Source organism: Pinus tabuliformis, chromosome 7 (genome assembly GCF_031772625.1).
Source record: "Pinus tabuliformis cultivar Carrire ecotype Pingquan chromosome 7, CPIR1, whole genome shotgun sequence".
NCBI lineage: Eukaryota > Viridiplantae > Streptophyta > Pinopsida > Pinales > Pinaceae > Pinus > Pinus tabuliformis.
The window spans coordinates 1,242,913,777-1,242,933,026 of record NC_142293.1 but is presented as its reverse complement, the minus strand read 5'-3'; positions in this window follow the sequence as shown (position 1 = coordinate 1,242,933,026).

Sequence of the window (19,250 nt, the reverse complement as noted above, 5' to 3'; positions counted from 1 at the left end):
GTTTGGATCCCTTGTATTGATTATTGATGGTTTTGTCCCATGGTGTGAATAAGGACTTGACTATAAATAGGGAAGGAGATCTCTTGGCTGATATATCTTTGAAAGTTGAATATCTTAAGATCTGAATTTTGGATTATCAGTTTTAAAAGCTAGATATAAATCAAGGTAAAATTTAAAGGCGAATCTATTAATAAGTCATGATCTCTCGGGCGCATGATCAGATCTGTGGATCTGACTGTCTGTGGTACATTGGAGGACTGTTAATTTGGCCCTAATCAAAGGTTCACAGGCGATCTACAGCGTGAGTGCGGGGGTATGCAGTACAGAAGAAGGCTCAGTGCGGGTATACACAGCGCAGCTGAAGGCGCAGTGCGGGGTACGCAGTTCAGAAGAGGGCGCAGTGCGGGTATACGCAACGCAGCTGAAGGTGCAGTGTGGGGTACGCAGTTCAGAAGAGGGCGCAGTGCGGGTATACGCAGCGCAGCTGAAGGCATAGTGCGGGGTACGCAGTACAGAAGAAGACGAAGTGCGGGTATATGTAGCGTAGATGAAGGTGAAGTGCGGGTATCCGCAGGCTTATTTTTGGTGAAGTTGCGGACCTGTTTTGAAATATTTGTTGGCTACCTGTTTTCTATTTGCTGCTGTGTTTTGGGTTTAGGTTACTGGTGTTGATTTTCTGTTTACAGCATTCTGAGAAGTTTGGGGTGGCTCATTGGTTTGATTGTATAAGGGGATTGGTTGATTCACATGTACTTGATGTTTATTTGATGTTCTTGGATCCAGTCTGAAAATTAATAAGAAGTGGTCCTTGAAAGAAAAGAAGTAGGGGGTTGTAGCTCCCTTCCAGGAGAGACTGGAAAACGAGAGAGAGTTGTAGCTCTCTACAGGTTGCAGCCTGCGTACTGGTAAAGGACTGCACCAGTACAAAATCATTGTAAAAGGAGTTTCTAATTGAAAGAAGATAGAGACATATTGCAGCAGGTGGTTTTCACCCACATTGGGTTTCCACCTTATATCTGGTGTTCTTTGGTGTGACTATCTGTTTTTCTTGTTTATGCTCATTATTTTATACAATATCTGAAGAATAATTCAAAGTATAAATATATTGAAAAGAATTTGATAATACTGATTCACCCCCCCTCTCAGTATTATTTCCAACAATTGGTATCAGAGCCAGGTTCTTCTGAAGGAGCTTGATCGCTTGAAGGAAGATCTATCATCATGAGCAACTACGAGAGGGAAGCATCAATCGGGCCACCGATTTTCGATGGGACAAACTTCATGTATTGGAAGGTAAGAGTTACTGCCTATCTTCAATATTTGGGTACAGAAGTCTGGGACATTGTAGAAACAGTGTATACTTTTCCATCAGCTACTCCTAAAGATCCAGCTGAGAAGAAGAAATATGAAACAAATGCAAAGGCAGTCAATACTCTTCTAAGATGTCTATCTCAATTAGAATTTGTGAAAGTTATGCAGTATAAATCCGCAAAAGAAATATGGGAAAAGATAGTTCTGAGATATGAAGGAGATGATCAGGTAAAACGTGCAAAACTTCAAACCCTCAGGATTCAATATGAAAATCTCAAGATGTATAATGATGAAAGTGTGGCTAACTATTTTCTTTGTGTTGATGAGATTGTTAATTGTATGAAAAATTTGGGTGAAGAAATAAAAGAGGTTGTTGTGGTTGAAAAAGTTGTAAGATCTTTGTCACCTAGGTTTGAATCTAAAGTTTCTGCTATAGAAGAAAAGGAAAATCTACAACATCTTAAAATGTCACAACTACATGGAATTCTAACTGCTTATGAAATGAGGAAAGGAGGTCCATCTGACAGGTAAGAAGCTGCCTTCAAGGCTTCAGGAAAAGGAGAGTACTATGAATCAGGACATGGGTCAGAAGAAGAAGAAGAATCAAATTTTGTCAGAAATCTTCAACGGGGTGCTGGACGGTTCAGAGGTAAGTTACCCTTCAAATGCTTTGCTTGTGGAAGAGTAGGTCACTATGCAGCCAAATGTCCTCATAAGGATAAGATCGACAAGGGAAAGGAACCTATTAGATGGAACAAGAAACAAAATGCAAATAAGAAAAGCTACTACACTCATGAAGACAGTGATGGTCTATCAAATAGTGATGAAGATGAACGAGGTAATGACTATAAACTTTTAATGGCCTTTGAAGATGATGATTACATGGATGCTATAGATGTGGATAGTTTTTATGAAGAGATATCTAGACTCAAGACATGTATAGAAGAAAAGAATGTGATCATTGATACTCTACAATTTCAAATTGATGAAAAAGAAAAATTTCTTGAAAAGTTAGAATGTGAAATTGTTGGCCTTAGAAAAGAAATTGAGAAAACAAAGGCTATTAATCTTAAGTTTGTCAAAGGATCTGAAACTCTGGATGAGATCATCAATGTACAGCGTTCTCTGCTAAACAAGACAGGTCTAGGGTGTAATGGAGAAACATCTCAAGCATCCACCTCAAAGAGTTATCTTGACGCAGCAAGAAGGAATGAGCAAAAGCATAATGGAAATCACCAGGTAAAGCAGGGACGAATTACATCAAGAACAAACAAAGACTACCAGGTAATCCAGGGGCAATCTGTCTTAAGGGTGAACAAAAGCTACAACCAGCCACAGGTAAAATCTTCTCAATTTGCTTCAAGAATGGATGACAATAAGAATTACAATCACTTGGGCGGTAGATTTGATAACCGTAGAAGTTTCTTCAATGGCCAATGTTTCTCTTGCCATAACTTTGGTCACAAAGCAATTCAATGTGTTGCATATAAAACAATCATGACTAGAGAAGCTCAAAAACAAAGAAGTATGACTGGGATTACAAAAAGGACCTATAACAACTTTTCGGCTCTTGAAAATGAAATTGAATGTTCTATTTGTAATAACTTTGGTCATGAAGATTTTGAATGCAGGAGCAGATTTAAACAGACAAAGGAACATGCCTCAAGCACCAGAACATGGAGAATAAAGGAACCACAATCAGAAAGATGTGGGATAGCCTTTTATGCAGAGGGATAGGAAAATCTATGGTACATCGATAGTGGATGTTCGAAGCATATGACAGGTGATAAAGAAAAACTTGAATCATATTCTACTTTAGAAAAGGGAAAGAAAGTTTCTTTTGGAAATGATACTCCAGCATCTATAAAAGGAAAAGGCACAGCTCAGTTGAAAGAAAAGGTCAAAGCTGGAAATGTTTTGTATGTTGATGGCTTGAAGCATAACCTTCTGAGTGTCAGTCAGATGTACGATCAAGGAACCGAGGTAATATTTCGATCAAATGGATGTAGTGTTTGTGATCTTGATACAGGGAAAACAGTGATCAAAGGTAGAAGAACTCCAAATAATCTATACATATTTGAAGAAGGACAGCAGCAATGCTATTTGAGCAAGGATGATGAACATTGGTTATGGCACCGAAGGTTGGGACATCTAAGCTTTTCACAAATAAGGAAGGCATGCAAATATCAGGCAATTCGTGGTCTTCCAGATATCAAAATTCCTGACAACACCATATGCAAATCATGTCAGTTTGGTAAGCAAACCAGAACCAACTTCCCGGAGAAGGAAGGATCAACCAGCAGGCCTCTTGAACTAGTCCATATAGATGTATGTGGTCCTTTCAGGACAAGATCACCTCGAGGAGAAGAATACTTGATATTATTCATTGACGATTTCTCCAGGTTTGTTTGGTTAGGACTTTTGAAGCACAAAGACGAAGCATTCGAAAAATTCAAATCCTTCAAAGCCTTGGTTGAAAATGAATCAGGTTACAAAATTAAGTGCCTCAGGTCTGACAGAGGTGGGGAGTTTACCTCAAATGAATTTTTCGATTTCTGTGAAGAACATGGGATAAGAAGGGAATTCTCTACAGCTAGAACTCTTCAGCAAAATGGAGTGGTGGAAAGGATGAACAGAACAGTCCAACAAATGGCTCGTGCTATGCTTGATGAGTCTGGAACTCCCACAACTTTCTAGGGTGAAGTTGCATATGTTGCGGTTGTTATTCTCAACAAAACAAATGTCCGAGTGAGCAGCACTCAAACTCCTCATGAGCTCTGGTATGGTGAGACTCCTTCGGTAAAGCATTTCAAAATTTTTGGGAGCAAATTCTATATTAAGAATACTGATGAGCAACTTGGCAAACTTGAACCTAGAGCAGATGAAGGCATTCTTCTTGGTTATTCTCCACACAGCAAAGCATATAAGTGCTACAATAAAAGACTTGGAAGAATTTTTGACAGCATTGATGTAGTGGTTGATGAAAAAGGATACATTCCTAGGCAAGTAAATCATGAAAATATCGAAGAAAATGAAGACTACCCTCAAAGACAGAATGATGAAGAAGAAGAACCTCAAGGAGCACCAGAGGAACCAATAAGGATAGAAGAGAAGACTCCATCCAGGTACGTTCAGAAGAATCATCCAGAATCTCAGATTTTGGGGCAGAAAGAAGCAGGTGTACAAACAAGAAGAACAATTGCAGAAGCTTCAAGCTATTTGGCATTACTCTCCTCCACTGAACCACAAAATGTAAGAGAGGCATGCAAAGATGAATGTTGGGTCAAAGAAATGGATGAAGAACTTGAGCAGATCGAAAAAAAATAACACTTGGGAGTTGGTTCCAAGACCAAAGGATAAAAATGTTATAGGGACAAAATGGATCTTCAAGAATAAGTTGAATGAAAATGGGGAAGTAATTAGAAACAAGGCTAGACTTGTTTGTAAAGGGTATGCCCAGCAAGAAGGAATAGATTTTGAAGAAACTTTTGCTCCTGTTGCAAGACTTGAGGCCATCCGAATGTTCCTTGCTCTCTCAAGCTTTCAAAAGTTCAAAGTATTTCAAATGGACGTGATATCAGCCTTTCTGAATGGAGACTTAGAAGAAGAAGTATACATTGAGCAGCCAGATGGTTTCATTCTTGGAAATGATCCAAATCTTGTATGTAGACTGAAAAAGGCTCTCTATGGTCTTAAACAAGCTCCAAGGGCTTGGTACTATTGTTTGGACAGATATCTTCATCAACAAGGTTTTTCAAAAGGATCAGCAGATAGAAATCTTTAAATAAAAATTGAAAACGACAAATTGCTCATAGTTGTTGTGTATGTAGATGATATTATCTTTGGCAGCAATGAAGAAGCTATGAGTCAAAGCTTTGCCTTGGTGATGCAGAAAGAATTCGAAATGTCTTTACTTGGAGAACTGACATATTTTCTTGGATTGCAAATCCAACAAAATGAAGGAGGGATCTTCTTGTCTCAAACCAAGTATCTCAAGCAGATTTTGAAGAAATATGGTATGGAAGATGCAAAACCAGTATGTACACCCATGGTCATAGGATGTAACCTCAGTGCAAATGATGAATCAGCAACAGTGCATCAACCAACCTACAGATCTATGATTGGAAGCCTACTTTATTTGACAGGTACTCGACCAGACATCATGCGTGCAGTGGGAATAGTTGGAAGATTTTAGGCAAATCCAAAGGAAACTCATCTTCAGGCAGTGAAGAGAATTTTCAAATATCTTCAAGGGACTCAAAACTATGGCTTATGGTATCCTAGAGATACATATCTCACACTTGATGCTTATACAGATGCAGATTGGGACAGAAGCGTGGATGATAGGAAGAGCACAAGTGGTGGTGCATTCTTTATGGGTTCCAGATTAGTATCTTCATCCAACAAGAAACAGAGTTCAATTGCTTTGTCTACAGCTGAAGCGGAATATGTGGCTGCTGCATCTTGTTGCACTCAACTCCTTTGGATGATGCAGACCTTGCAGGATTTTCAAATCACTTGTACACCACCTATCTCCATCTTATGTGATAATACAAGTGCAATCAGCATTTCAAAGAACCCAGTCATGCATTCAAAGACCAAGCACATACCAATCAAGTATCACTTTCTCCGGGAGCAAGTGCTTGAACAAAAGGTCAAGTTGGAGTATGTTCCTTCTAAGGAACAAGTTGTTGATATATTCACCAAACCATTGCCCAGGGAGACCTTTGAATACCTCAGGAAAAAGCTGGGGGTTGTTGATGCATCATCTTGTTGTTGACTCTCTTCTGATTGTTGGTTGTACGCAAGGTTCATCTGGAGTATATGCGTACATTTGCTGAGTTGCGGATTGGTCGAAGATCGAATGGCACAGGTTCAGGGGAGCATATAATGCATCGTTGGCATTATGGAGGAAGGACAGAAGGAATATTGCTGCAATATGTCTCTATCTCTTTCATGGTCATTTATGGTATTTGGTGGATTATGGTTTTTCTTGAAGAAATTTCTTTCCTTTGCAGATCTGGTTTATAGTCAGGGGGAGCATGTTCCTAGGGGGAGCATAACCCTTTTCCCTTGATGTCAAAGGGGGAGAATGACATTGAGGATCTTGAGGTTGCCATCAAGTCCAAAGGGGGAGATTGTTGGCATTATGATTCTGGCTTGGCTCTATGGTACAAGTGTTGTACTTGATGGAAACTCACTCAAGTGGCAAAACTCTGTTCAGGCTCTCAAAATGATGAAAATTACGAGGTTCGCAGGTGAATGGTTCAAAAGGTGCGGACCCGCAGGTTCATCGTCCATGACGTGCGGTCATACTCGCAGGTTACCCGTTCAGAAAGTGTGGTCCCCCAGTTCACTCACTTCAAGGCAGACAAGTGTGCTCACGTGGGGTTTCTTATGTTTGGCCTGTGGTATTTAGCCCGTCGTTCATGATCCTATGGTTTTGGCCCATGGTATAGGATCTATTTTAGCCCCGGTTTGGATCCCTTGTATTGATTATTGATGGTTTTGTCCCATGGTGTGAATAAGGACTTGACTATAAATAGGGAAGGAGTTCTCTTGGCTGATATATCTTTGAAAGTTGAATATCTTAAGATCTGAATTTTGGATTATCAGTTTTAAAAGCTAGATCTAAATCAAGGTAAAATTTAAAGGCGAATCTATTGCTAAGTCGTGATCTCTCGGGCGCATGATCAGATCTGTGGCTCTAACTGTTTGTGGTACATTAGAGGACTGTTAATTTGGCCCTAATCAGAGGTTCGCAGCTGATCTACAGCGTGAGTGCGGGGGTACGCAGTACAGAAGAAGGCTCAGTGCGGGTATACGCAGCGCAGCTGAAGGCACAGTGCGGGGTACACAGTTCAGAAGAGGGCGTAGTGTGGGTATAGGCAGCGCAACTGAAGGCGCAATGCGGGGTACGCAGTTTAGAAGAGGGTGCAGTGCGGGTATACGCAGCGCAGCTGAAGGCACAGTGCGGGGTACGCAGTACAGAAGAAGACGAAGTGCGGGTATACGCAGCGCAGCTGAAGGTGAAGTGCGGGTATCCGCAAGCTTATTTTTGGTGAAGTTGCGGACCTGTTTTGAAATATTTGTTGGCTTCCTGTTTTCTATTTGCTGTTGTGTTTTGGGTTTAGGTTATTGGTGTTGATTTTCTGTTTACAACATTCTGAGAAGTTTGGGGTGGCTCATTGGTTTGATTGTATAAGGGGATTGGTTGATTCACATGTACTTGATGTTTATTTAATGTTCTTGGATCCAGTCTGAAAATTAATAAGAAGTGGTCCTTGAAAGAAAAGAAGTAGGGGGTTGTAGCTCCCTTCCAGGAGAGACTGGAAAACAAGAGAGAGTTGTAGCTCTCTACAGGTTGCAGCCTGCGTACTGGTAAAGGATTGCACCAGTACAAAATCATTGTAAAAGGAGTTTCTAATTGAAAGAAGATAGAGACATATTGCAGCAGGTGGTTTTTCACCCACATTGGGTTTCCACCTTATATCTGGTGTTCTTTGGTGTGACTATCTGTTTTTCTTGTTTATGCTCATTATTTTATACAATATCTGAAGAATAATTCAAAGTATAAATATATTGAAAAGAATTTGATAATACTGATTCACCCCCCCTCTCAGTATTATTTCCAACAATATCATCCCTACAACATAGCTAATTATTTGAAACGAATTAGTCTTTGAATCCTTAATATTATAGGCATGTGCCTCAATATCTTATGAGGAGGATCATGTGATTTGTAGTTTTTTTTATTATGGTACCTTCCATGCCCATATTTGGACATATCTCTTTGTCTACATATTCTCCTCTATACATAATACAATCATTTGGACATGCATGATATGATATGTACTCAACATACAGCATTTTCAACAAATTATTTTCCTCTTCGTAGCTACCCGACAAGACATGATCACTCAGAATATCCTTATCTTTGAATATCATGCAGTTAGTGGGGAATATAATTGTACAATGTCAATACTTAACATTCTTAAAATCGACCATTTTTAATTCAATTGTGTGACAAAATATAAGTAAGTTGATCGATCATGCAAGTAACTTACCTTGATATTATTGATAAACATGCATTCAACATGCCAAAATTTTCTTTCACATTATACAGTAACATCATTTTCCCCAGCTGAGTAGACTTTGACTTTCCACCAGATCCGAAGAGAGGGGTTGTGGAAGTTGATTTCGGGCTTTCGAACAAGGTATCATTGATATGAGAATCATCCCCTAGCTCATCATTCTAGAACGCATCTAATAACATTTCCTCCATTGTAGTCGTATGTTGTAAGTAATCAGCCATACCAACCTCCACTGGATTTCCTCCATTGCCAACTTGTGATGAAGAACTACTATTTTTGTACCCATTCCTACTTGGTGAATCTGGATGTAGTGGGAATTTAATAGGTGGTTGATTCAACCATTCTTTGTATGCTTCCTCTCCAAGTATTTCTCTTAATGCATCCTTTTCTCAATTTGACATGGTAATGGGGTGCATCGGAAGATGGTAGTTGGGTCGCTCATCATCACTAGAATCCTAATTTCAAAAAATATTGAACATCATTAGTAAAAAATCAGTGATATTAGTATGATGGAAATGCAAATGGTTTGTTGAAATGTTAATATACCAAAAAATTATTACCATCGTTGATCGAGGATTGCAGCTAGAAGATGCCATGTTCCAAATGGAATGGTGAAGAGGTTGTCCATTTTCATCTACCAACTGCTTGTGATATGTTTCTCCTTATAAGAGCTTCTGACGTTTTTGAAAATAATATGGAGTAATATGTTCTACACCTGAACTCGATTCTGAATCTAGATCCTGCAAATAATTTTGTCGCGCGGAATGAGTCAATCTTGCGGACAAGATGGACCTTCCTAGAATCTAAAGAAGACCTAATGACAAGCAGACCAACCAGACACTATCTTTCTCTAAATATGCTTCAATTAACAATAGCAAACAAAGGTTTTTAGGGCCTACCTTTGGTCCAACGCAAGCTTGTGGATGCCCTCGCTCCTTTGATCCAAATGAGCTCCTTTTCGCGAATCTGCAAACACAAACAAGGCAAACACATTAAATATCACCTGAAAAATCAATTGCATAAAACATATTTAACATGAAAGTCAAGGAGTCCATGAAACAAATAGCATAAGATACTTGTTGAGAAAAATGAGTTTGATTGTATTAATTCAAAAGAAGAAGAACCTTACAACCTTTGCCTTGACGTTGTACAAGCTCCTCCCAGGGTCCAACAAGATGTCTCCTCTACTTTGACAAGTTTCACTCACTCTCCAATGGAACCAAGAGGTATGTGATCTCTCCTCTCAAGCTCAACCAAAGAGTCTCAATTTCACCAGCATTTACCCTCAAAATGTTCAGCTTCTAACCTCTCTAGTCCTCACCCCAATGCCTTTATTTATAGTGCAATGGAGGGAAGTTATTAGGTCCTCCTTCAAAGGGATAAAGCCCTCCTTCAAAGGGATAGCTCCTTTAGTCAAGGGATTAGCTCCTTCTCTTTTGGGATGCATGAACCACCTCAGAGCGAACAATCCATGTCAAAATTCCTTCTAGAAAACTCTAGAATTAACCCAAAGTGAATTTTTTAAGATAAAAATTGTGCCTTTTGACTTTCACAGGGGTCCGCACCTGCACCGTTAGGAACAGAGCGGGTAGGTACGCAGGTTTTGTACACAGAAGGTGCGGGACCGCAGGTAACCATGGGAGAAAGTGCGGAACCAGAGTTACATTGAATTTTAATGTCTTTCTCCCACTTCCAAAGCTTGATTTGAAGAGCTGAGGTCCTAGACTTGCTTAGGAGGACAGTACAAGTGATGATAGACCCATACTGACTGCAAATAATCATGGTGACGATATTTTTATGTAACAGATTGCCCCCTAAAGTGCGAAGTCTGTAGTAGATGAGGATTTTATTTATCATATAGGAAGAGTGAAGTACTTTATCATTTCAAGGATTATCTTGTGGAGAGCCCGGTCGGAACCTGTAAAAACATTCAATGCAAGATATATATATGAGATCATATCATCGCTGAGGTAGGCATTCCCATACTCAGATCAACACTAACTAGAAAACCTATCTATTGTCTGATACAGGAATGATCTTGTAAAACATCATAAGTATAGACTCGTGTGAACACAGTATGGATGCAGCCATCTGTTTATGAATAGTCCACAACATAATGAATACAAAATTCCTCGCAACCTGGATGGTGGAAACTAGATCCAGGGTCTTCATTTCTATATCCCGAAATAGTACGATTCTATCCATGCGAATAAATGTGTTGATGTCGAACATGGTAGAAACCACTTGATTACCAGTCAATGATGTAAACTGTTAACAAGTGTGAGAGAAACCCCCAGTGATTTCAATGGCTCTCAAAGTACCCAGTACAATCCATGAGATGTGAGTAGATGTGTTGATGTCAAACATGTCACGGAATCCTTCGATCGAAAGTTAATGATGTAAACTGTCGTCAAAGGCGAGAAACCTGCCACTAAGGCATGCAGATTTCAAGGTATTGATGATTCCTAGATCATCTTTCTAGATAATGTGCTGATGTCGATAGAAAGTGATCCATCATAGGCAAGCCCACAACACGAAATCATAGATCAAGTTGAAGAAATTTAGTTGCAAGGACTGACTCAGGGATGGTCAAGATGGATGACAGATATTTTGCAGATGAATGGCTTATTGGCAGTGACCTCTTGAACACATAACGACACAACAGATGGCTTGGTGACAATTGACCCAAAGTTAATACCCAGAAACCGACTGAAGACTTTCAATGTGGTTTGATCAACTGTTAGGCAAAGGATTTCCCAACCCAGGTGAATAAAAGTGTCGTGTTCAAGAGTGGTTACAAAGTATGACAAATAGACTCATTTTCCTCTCTTTTCCCCCACCATTTCTGGCAAGTACCTCTTTATTTTTTCCAAGCTTTAGGAGGATAACATTTGCTTGATTATAAGCTCATCCTTCGGATGAGTCCAACTTAGTTTAGATTCGAACCCTAAGAAGGAGTGGTTCGTTCCTGTTTGTAATTGAACAGGTCCTTTACTGTGAAATTTTAACGAGTCGAGTATAGGAGAAACTCGGTGTTTTTCAATTTTAGAGAGTCTGAAAAAACTTAAGAAGACTCCAGGGTTGACCTTTTTCGTAAATTTGTGTCTCCCAAGCCCGAAAAAGTATAAAATAATACTTGAGAGAACCGCTTGATCTTTTACGACCAAGGAGTACTTTTCGTTATTAGTGTCACTGACCCGAAAAAAGTAAAAAAGTGATCAATGACACGTCGTTTTATAACCAATATCGAATTTGAAACGACAAAAATTCGACAATCTTTTCATGTTTTTTACGGTCAGAAAAGAGCTGTAAGTGGAACGTCTTTTAATTCCGTTTTAACGAGTGTAAAAGAAATGCTCAGCAATCTCTTCATGTTTTAGGAGTCACAAAAGGGCTTAAAAGATGACTCTACTTGTTTTTTCGTTGAAAATAATAGATTTTGCCTGAACAATCTTGTATTCTGCACAAAGACACAAACATTACTCATACCTGTTTGAAATGGATAAAAATGTCGTAAAATACCTTTTCAAAGTGAAACATAAACAAATTTGGAATTCATTTACTCAAAAAACTTATAAAAAGGGGTTTTGACAATTCATTTTTACCGTTCGAGTTTGGGTGAGAAAATAGTGCTTTTGCTTAGAAAACTTCCCGTGAAGATTGTGGAAAATCCAACCATCGGAATCGAGCGTCGTCTTCTCCAGGTAATCCACATCATCTTACTCTTCATTTTCAACCGTTTAGTTTTTTTATTTAGCCCCTCATTTTGTTTTTTGTGAGGGTTTTTAGGCGCAAAACCCACGCGCGGGGGTCCGCAGGTTTACCATTGCGGACCCGCGGACCCCAACTTTTTCTCCATTGGGAAAAAGCTCGGGGTCCACACCTTCCGTGTAGACAAAGTGCGTACCCACGCACTGTGTCTAACGTGGAGGGTGCGTACCCCGCCGCAAGGGTTTTGAACCCAAAATTTCTCAAAAATGGACCAACCAAAAGTTTTTCTAGCAATCTAATTAATATTTATTCTTGATGCAGAGAATATATCATGCTAGATTGGCGTGAACGGGAGCATGAGGACATGGATACCGCCGCATGGAATCATCAACCTTCACTTGATGCTTTGAGGGCATGCGGACTGTACAAGTTCTGGACCATTCCTAGCATGAGGGCTCAGGTAGATTTCTTAAAGTGGCTGGTTGACAGGTGGAGCATTCAGGACCAGTGTTTCTTCATTGGCGGGCACCGGCTCGAAATCGAGCCGGAGGACATTTACTTCTTGACTGGTTTGCCTAAGAGAGGCGAGGACTTGACTCTATACGGGACTAGGCCAGGTGGCCAGTCTATCGATAGCCTCCGGCTAGAGTACTGCAACAGCCAGGCTAAAGACAAAGGGATAGACATAAAAACCATATCCCATCCTGAGCTCATGGTGATTGCGTTTACTGTCACCAGACTTTGCAGAGCTGCTGCATTACATGTTGCCACCGGATCCCAGATGTGTATGGCAGTTGATTGCTTTCAAGGCACCATCTTCAACTGGTGTAATGCTGTGCTGGCCAATGTGCAAGGCCAACTGACCAGGACCAAGAGCGGACGACTAAAGACCTTTGGTTATGGGGCTTTGGTCATGAGTTTTGGCCTGGAGAGGGTTCTTATGCTGATCCCACAGCATCTTACTGTTGGAGTTGGGCTTCCTCGAGAGCCCAAACTGATGCGATGGGTTGCAGTCATGGCCCGTCACCCGGACGAGAGGACAGAGGTTGCTCGGTTCAAACCTGAGTATTTCCAATGGTTGGAAAACCAAGTTTTTGCCATTCAGGACTTCCCTTACGCTGGGATAGATTTCTGTGGTGACCCAGACATGGCTCTTCCACCAGGAGAGCAGTGGGACGAGTCAGGTAAAATCCTTTTCAACTTTTCTATTTAAAATTTTTTATTTTTTGCATCGTCTCAAAACTGATAGTAAAAATTTAAAATGCAGATGTGGGTCCACAGCAACCAGCCTCTCTCCGGCCTTTCGAGAGAAAACAACCAGTTGCACCCTTGCCAGCCCCACAGGACGAATCAGCAGAGGTTTTGGCCGAGTTGGAGGGCCATCTTGAGCGCTTGACAGGGGATATTCCTGAGACCACTATAGACGACATTCCTCGTCGACTTCAGTGCTATGTGATTGGAGTCCCGGGACCTTTTAGGAGGTTCCTTTGCAAGGTGGCCCGGGCAGTGGTTTCTTATAGAGATCATCGCCAGTGATAGGGTGATCGCCTTTTGTGGGCACATGTGACATTTTTATTTTTTGTACTTATCATTTTTGCCGATCATAAGATGTTTTTCAACCTATGATCGAAGACGATGTATTTTTTGACACACTCCTATATATATATATATATATATATATATATATATATATATATATATATATATATATATATATATATATATATATATATATATATATATATATATCACTCTTACCGGTTTATCTTGTAAATCATGTTATGGAATGATTTTAACTTCACATGTATGATTATTGCAAATGTCTATTTAATATTCGAGAAGCAATTGCATCTGCTAATGTATTTAAAGACCTTGAAATATGCTGATATTAAATGTAATCAAACTCACGTTCCAAGAGACGCACTCTCAAAAATAATCTTAATAACACTGGATTTCTAATGGCATACACTCTATTAAGCTATAATACAACGAGTTCAGAATCTAACCTCACTATAAAACTCCGAATCCCAAATGAAATAGATTCAGACAATAATTCAATCACTGCACTGTACTCTGCAATGTTGTTTGTTGTTTGACCGAGGCTTACCCCATGCATAGAAACTAACTCGTCAGAGGGTGAATAGATAACCCAAGCTGCGGAAGAGATGTTCCATGTACTACGACAAGCACCATCAGCAAATCTAATCTATGTTTGGAGAGGCATCGACATCTGCAATATCAAGAGTAAAACCAAGATAAGCAGGAATAATGACGAAAAACACTCTCTAAGCTAAGCACACTTCTCAACTAAAACACACTTGCTAGAAAGAAAAACTAACCTAACTAAAAATCTCCATACCCATTCTTTTAAGCATAATACCTCTTCAAGTAAAGACCATTTCTAGGTTTACCTAAAGAGTCCCCGTCATAGTCTACCAACTCATAGGCCCCTTTTGCTAGCTTTCGCTTGTCAATATAGGGCCCATGCCACATAGGAACGAATTTTCCAGCACCTAATTTATCATTAGCTTGATCATACAATAACACTAGGTCTCCTTCCGAAAAATTTTGAGGGGTCACATTCCGATCATACTGAGCTTTCATACGTTTTGCGTGAGTCTCGATCGCCAATGCAGCATCACGTCGATTCTCATCTAATTGAGCTAAGTATAACAAACGCTTTTCCTCTTCAGAAGTAGCTGGAAGTAACTCGATGGCCATTTGCAGTGACGGGATTTCGCACTCAATGGGTAACACGGCTTCCAAACCATAAACTAGTTGGAAAGGAGTGAACCCTGTTGATGTTTTTACTGAAGTTCGGTGCACCCAAAGTGCTGAAAATAGCATGTTGTGCCAATTCGACCGATGAATCCCAATGATTCGTTGGATCATGATAACTAAAACTTTGTTGATGGACTCAACTAGACCATTCGCTTGTGGATAATAAGGAGTTGAACTATCGTGACGTAAACCAAGCTGGCCTGTAAGTTCGGTCATCATAACGTTTCGAAAATGACGCCCATGATCAGTGATTATCACTTGTGGGACACCAAACCTAGCAATTATATTATTGAACATGAAAATTGCAGTTGTCTTGCCATCTGCCTCGAATGTAGGCATCGCCTCGGCCCACTTAGTAAAATAATCTACCGCAAGGATGATATACGCATGCCCCCCGGCCGAGTGAGGGTTACATGTAATAAAATCGATACCCCATTTCGCAAAAGGACCAACGGCAATTATAGGGTGGAGAGGAGCGGGTGGAGCGCGCATCTTACGATCAAAAATCTGGCAGTTGTGGCATTTTCGGACCGCCGTAATACAATCTTTAAATAAAGACGGCCAGAAGTAGCCAGCGCGCAATATCTTTTGGGCTGTGGCATACCCAGACATATGACCGCCACATGCTCCAGAGTGACAGTCATTTAGAACCCTTTCAGTTTCTTCGTGAATAAGCAACGTCGAAAAATAGAATCCGCCCCACAGCGATAAAGAGTATCTCCAATAATTTTGAATTGTTCGGACTGGAAGCGAATTTTCCGACGTTCCGACTTTGAAATTTCTGACCGAAAGGATTGGGTCTGGAGATAGACGATGATATCCCCATACCACGGATCTAAAGTGCTGATCAGAAACAAAGATTCGTTCGCAATGGTCTCCTCTGCCACAGTTTCCGTGTCAGCACACAGGAAGTCACACATTAACTCTGCAAAAACTAAAGATTTCTTAGACTTAGATTTCTCAAACTCCAAGTCGAACTCCTGCAGGATAACGATCCATTTAGAGTACTTGCCCCCTAGCAATTGTTTGGTCAAAATGTAGATCATAGGGTTGCAATCCGAAATGACTGTAGTTTTGCGTAGTAAAATGTAGTGACGAAAACGTTGGACAGCTTGAACAGCTGCCAATGCCAATTTCTCCACATGTGAGTATTTTAGCTCAGTTGTATTTAACGTGCGACTAAGGTAATATATCACATGTTCCGTTCCGAATTCATCTTCCTGAACTAAGACCATTCCAATGGTGGAATGGGAGGCGGCGAGATACAAAAAGTAATCATGGTTGTAGTTGGGAGGATGCAACAACGGTGCATGGGTCAACGCATGTTTGAGTGCATCAAAAGATTTCTGAGCTATCTCATCCCAAGAAAATTGAGTATTTTGTTTCAACAACCGTGTAAAACCCTTTGTAATCTCGGCATAGTTAGGAATGAATCGTCGTAAAAAGTTTGCTTTCCCTTGCAAACTTTGGAGTTGGTGAAGACTCTAAGGAGGAGGCAAATTGATAATAGCTTCAACCTTCAAGGGATCAACGCGAATGTCGGCTTTCGAAACTACAAATCCCAGCAATCGACCCGTTTCTATACAGAAGACACATTTGTGTGGGTTCAACCGAATACGATAATTCCTACACCTCATAAAGATTGCACGTAAGTGGACGAGGTGGTCAGCTTGGTGTAATGAATGAGCAGGCAAATCATCGAGATACGGTTGCACAATGTGTTTGATGTCATGAAACGCATAAGACATCGCCCTTTGAAAAGTTGCTCCGGCATTCTTGAGCCCAAAAGGTAATTTGCAATAAGCAAATGTCCCCCATGGACAAATGAAAGCCGTTTTTGGTTGATCGGCAGGTAGAATGTTGATTTGATTGTATCCGGAAAAACCGTCCATAAAGGAAAATATTTCGCTGCCGGCACAATCATCAATGATTTGATCGATATAGGGAGTTGGGTAGTTGTCCTTTGGACAAGCTCGATTAATGTCCCTATAGTCGATGCATATTCTTATTGTTCCCTATTTTTTGTTAACCGGAACAATATTCAATACCCAATCCGTTAACGGGATCGGATAAATGAAACCTGCTTTCAACAGTTTTTTAACTTCCGCTTTAATTGCAGCAGCTTTTCGTGGGTGAATCTGACGCAAACGTTGCCGGACGGGTTTAGCATCCGGGTAAGTCTTGATCTCATGAACAAAAATCGCGGGATCAATTCCTGGCATTTCCTCATAGGACCAGGCAAACACGTCGCGGAATTCTTGAAATAGGGCTTTATATAATTGGATTTCGTCATCTATACACGAGGCACCTATATGAATGTTCTCAACAATTCCGGGCTTAACCGAAATGTCAATAGGAATGGTTTGAGAGATGTTTCCCAAATTTAACTCTGAATCGGGATGTTTCATTGGATTCTGAGGTTCCTTGACATATTCAGTCGTAAAGATTGATGAGAAATCATTTTCAAAACGATCATTCTCAGGTAAAAACGAAGATCTGTGATGGAGATCTTCCCACGGTAAATCATCTGCACATAGGATTTCACGAATTTTCTCATCAGAGTGAACAAGTTCAGAAAACATAGTTAAATCCGAGGTTGATTTGAAAAGTGATTCCTCATGGACCACATTCATTAAGTCATTTTCGGTTGAACACGTGTCGGAAAAAGACTGCACGGCTTCATAGGCAATTTCATATGGACTCAAAGGCATGGAATTACCAAATGAGTCTATCTCAGATTCAGAAGGAACGATCCAAGGATCGTCATAAAAAATAGTGTCTGATGTAATCATATGAATGGTTGCAAATGAAGATGATGCGTTGATTGGAGGAAAAGGAAAAGTTCCCAGTAAACCGGCATCTTTAACTAATCCTACTCCAACATCCTTGTATGGGATAGTCGTTTTACCGACATGTTGAATACTCTCCGAAGAGGCTGGGTCGGATGAAAAGTAAGCCAACTGGTCTATTTTTACGATCTTTCCATTATGTGGAAACTTTATGACTCTAAAGACCGATGAAACGACCGCTGTCATAGCGTAAGACCAACTTCGACCCAAGAGAAGGTTGTAGTCTAGAGGGGCATCAACCACCTCCACATCTAGACTAACGATTTTTCCTTCAACCCCTATAGGAAAATCCTGAAGAATGCCAAAAGGATGAAACCCACGGCCATCAAAGGCCTTAAGAATTGTCGGTGATTGATTTAGTGAAGGAGAACCAAGCGATCTCCAACACTGTATCGACATAATACACGTTGAGGCTCCCTCATCAATTACAGTCTGATGAATAGGCATGTTTTTTACTATCACTGGGATCTGGAAAGCCATTTGATGAGGCAACCACGGTGTACTATTTTCTAGATCAAAGATTATTAGGTTTGGGTCCTGAACATCAACAGCTCCTATAGCCGACAAAAGTAATTTACGCTGTGCTGGGCATGATTGCAGCACTTCCAAAGCCGACATTGCTGAGGGTGAAACAGCTAAATCCTCAACAATGTTATAATTCTGAGCCGCTCTCGCATGTGGATTGAAAGCTGACTTTTGAAGTATACCCTTGGCGAGCGGTTTGACTACTAAGTCTGGATTAGGTTTCTCGATCTGTAGTGGATCGGAACCGAGAGCTGAGGTTGATGGATTAGAATGAGAAGATTCTGCTTCTTTGCCATCAACAGCACTTTTACTACCATAATCTTGCGATCGAGTCGCAATCCTTACATGGGACATCATCAATATGGGTTCTTCATTGGCATTCGAGGAAGAACCTATCATCTTGCTATCTTGATTTGGAAATGGATCCTTCAAAACAGCAGGAGTTTGGGAACCTTTGCCGATCTTTGCAATCTCTGCTCGATGAGGGCAGTCTCTTGTAAAATGTTCTTCGTCACAAATGAGACATGGATAACGAGGTTTGCGCTTTTCATCATTGGATTCCACCTTTTCAGATTTCTCTTTTGAACTTTTGTCCGTTTTATTCTTCTTCTTTCCTTTCTTCTTTCCACCGGATTTTGATTTAGTCGTAGATGATTCTACAACGTGAATATCGGCGGAAACCTCTGCAGAAGAATCTCCTGTCGGGGAATCAGGCAAGGTTATGATAGGAGAAGAATTCTTGGAAGACTTCTTCTTACTTTTAGTGTTAACCGTACCAATCATACCGTCAGCGACATGAGATCCCGAAGGAGCTGCAGTGATTTGATTTGACTTGGGAAGATCGGGGATCTTTTCGTGTAACGTACCTGACTAAGTATAGACCAAGTCAAGGTACTGTGCTTGAGCAATCACTTGCTCCTCAGTAACAACTCCGGCTTTAGCAACATCTTCAGTGATCCTTGGCAACAAAGATTTTACA